Source organism: Cibotium barometz, chromosome 37 (assembly GCF_041138505.1).
Source record: "Cibotium barometz isolate CiBa-2024 chromosome 37, ASM4113850v1, whole genome shotgun sequence".
In the NCBI taxonomy this organism is placed as follows: Eukaryota; Viridiplantae; Streptophyta; class Polypodiopsida; order Cyatheales; family Cibotiaceae; genus Cibotium; species Cibotium barometz.
Genome location: NC_141082.1, coordinates 19,511,164 through 19,514,288, shown reverse-complemented (window position 1 = coordinate 19,514,288; position 3,125 = coordinate 19,511,164). Strand labels below are relative to the sequence as shown.

Here is a 3,125-nt window from a genome sequence, read left to right as displayed (position 1 = left end):
TAAAAAAGAATATGGGTCTTCCTTAATTAGGGAGTTTTTGATGTTGTGAACTCTAAGCCTTCAAGAGATGCCAGGGGACATATGATGCCAGTCATAGATATCTATGATAACAAAGTAGAGAAGAGACTAACCATATATTCATCATATAGCATAACCATATAGACCCCTTCAATGGCGTGATCACAAACTAGACAAGAGCATGATAAAAAAAGGTAGACAACAGGCTCTAGCTCGAGTGGTAGCCGCCCCGGCCTCTCAAAGGGAGGTCATGGGGGTTCAAGCCTAACATCTCCTTTCAATGACTAATCTCGTTATTTTTATTAAAAAAATAACTAGACAAGAGCATGATAAAAAAACCAGATACGTGACTACATTATGGTACATATGATAGTTGGTGCAAACATAAGCCTCATAACTTTCTTTAGAAATATAATATGCTAAACAAAGTCAGTTACATTTATTTTCAATAAAATATATTCTTTGGTTGAAGTAACAATTTTTGCACAAAAATGGGTATATTCAATAACATATGTGAAATACACCTATTTTTCATTACCATTTGTGTTGAAATAAATGGGGGCGATTGTCCGTCCAAGCCGATGGGCGTCCAAGGGGACGGCTTGGAAGCGCCACACGTGTGGCAATGTGTGAAAATTTAGAAGAAAACGTGGGTACTGCAGTCAAATTCATCAGGAGTGGAGTCCTACAATTTGTGGTAGTCAATTTGTGGTAGTCAAATTCATCAAGTGGTCGTCAATCATCAGGAGTGGAGTCCTACACGGAAGCCCAACGACAGTGTCCGGCATTTTCTTTCCGTCGTCTTCCAAACTACGTCCGTTTCTACGTCTCTTTCAGGCCGCCCTCTTTAAAAACCAACGTTGTTGGTCGTGCAGACATGTAATGAAATCAACTTACTGGTAGCATAGTCGAGGTGGCTGCTTTTTGCTTTTTGCTTCGCTTCCATGGCCGCAGTTGCCTTTTGCTTTCTTGCTTTTAGCTTTCTTAGCTTTGTGTCGGAGCAAAATGCTGCCGTCGTTGAGGCTGTGTCGTCCGGCAGTTGGCAATTGCTAGTGCAAAATGCAGGAGTCTCTGCAATGCACATGACATTAACTCATGTAAACACAGTCATCATGTTTGATCGCACTGACTACGGCCCCTCCCAGCTCAAGCTTCCCAACGGAAAGTGCCGGAACGACCCCAACGACCTTGCTCTCAAGGTGGATTGCTACGCTCATTCCATTGAATACACAATCTCCGGCAACACAGTCCGTCCTTTGGAGGTGCTTACCGACACTTGGTGCTCCTCCGGCGCCTTCCTCGCCGACGGAACGCTCGTCTCCACCGGTGGCTACAACGACGGCGCTGAAGCCGTCCGACACTTCTCTCCTTGCTCCGACAGCTCCTGTGATTGGAGCGAGTCCTACCCCCTCATGGGCGCCGCACGGTGGTACGCCTCCAACCAGATCCTGCCGGACGGCAGCATGATTGTCGTCGGCGGCAGAGCCTCCTTCAGCTACGAGTTCGTTCCATCGAAAGGCGGCCCCGTCGCATTCAGCTTCCTGAGGGAAACCAACGTGCCAGGCGTCGAAAACAATCTGTACCCTTTTGTACACCTCTCCTCCGACGGGAATCTCTTCGTCTTCGCCAACAAGCAGTCTATTTTGCTGGATTACAGCAAAAACCAGGTTCTGAAGACGTTCCCGGATCTTCCAGGGGGTGGCGGAAGGAATTATCCGTCGTCCGGCTCCTCCGTCATGCTGCCGCTCTCCAGCGCCGATAATTTCCAAAGTGTAGAAATTCTCATCTGCGGGGGATCACCGGACGGCGCGTATGAGCAGGCGAATTCCGCCAAAGTGCAGGTCACGGCGCTGCAGAGCTGCGGCAGGATGGTGATAACGGACGAATCTCCGTCGTGGGCGATGGAAACCATGCCGTCGCCGAGGGTGATGGGAGACATGCTGATTCTTCCAACAGGGGAGGTGCTGATCATCAACGGAGCGGAGACGGGGGCTGCGGGGTGGGGCAATGCAGCGAATCCGAATCTACATCCGGTGCTGTACATGCCGGATGGGGCGGAAGGGTCACGCTTCCAAGGGTTGGCGGGGACAACAATACCGAGGCTGTATCATTCGACGGCGAATGTGCTGCCGGACGGGAGGGTACTTGTGGGGGGGAGCAATCCGAATGTGGGCTACGACTTCGCGGGAGTGGAGTTTCCGACAGAATTGAGGGTGGAAGCATATAGTCCTTATTATTTAGACGATGCGTATGCCGGTCAAAGGCCGAAGGTGGCTTCTTTGTCAAAGACGGCGATAGGCTATGGGGCGTCGTTCACAGTGGAGTTTGCGCTCGCATCAACACCAGCAGACGTAGAATACAGAGTTTATGCGCCTCCCTTCACCACCCACACCTTCTCTATGAACCAGCGCCAGCTTATCCTCGCCTCCACCCCCCTTCAAACTGTCGGAGATCTCTACTCCTCCACTGTCACCGCACCCCCTAGCTCCGTCGCTGCCCCAGCCGGCTACTACCTCCTCTTTGTCGTCAATGCTGGTATCCCCAGCCCGGGCTCTTGGGTCCGATTTGGATAAAGCGACTGCCTCTCTCCCATGTAAACTCCACTTGTATGACCATTGGCCTCTCTAACCACACACTCCCGTCTAAACTCCACTTGTATGACCATTGCCCTCTCTCCCATCTAAACTCCATTTTTATGACCATTGGCACCTCTAACCACACACTCCCATGTAAAGCCCATTTACACCTACCTGGTTGATTAACATAATATATGTGCTTTAACAAACCCTTTTTTCTTTTCTTTTCCCAGTAGCATTTGTTTGCCCATTGTCTCTCTAATCACACTCCCATCTAAACTCCATTTCCACCTAGCTCGTTGATTAACATAATATGTATGCTTAAACGCAACCATTTTTCCTTTTCTTTTTCCATTTCTATAGTGGCAACTTCAGTACCCACCCACATCAGGCGATACAATCATAGTTGTAATCCACCCAGAGGCATTTCAATTATGGCCGTAATCTGCCACTAGAAATTCTAGAAATTATAGCATGTGTGGATATGGAAGCGCCCATATCTACTTTCACACTTGCGCATGTGTGGATCGC

The 3,125-nt window shown here is 49.1% G+C and overlaps 1 pseudogene across 1 annotated transcript; it reads left to right on the top strand.

The window, feature by feature from the left end:
- Positions 1-910: 910 nt before the first annotated feature.
- Positions 911-2,824, top strand: LOC147617035 (aldehyde oxidase GLOX pseudogene; annotated as a pseudogene). Its single transcript, XR_015262375.1, has one exon. The product of XR_015262375.1 is annotated as an aldehyde oxidase GLOX pseudogene (transcript).
- The last annotated feature ends 301 nt before the right edge of the window (positions 2,825-3,125 follow it).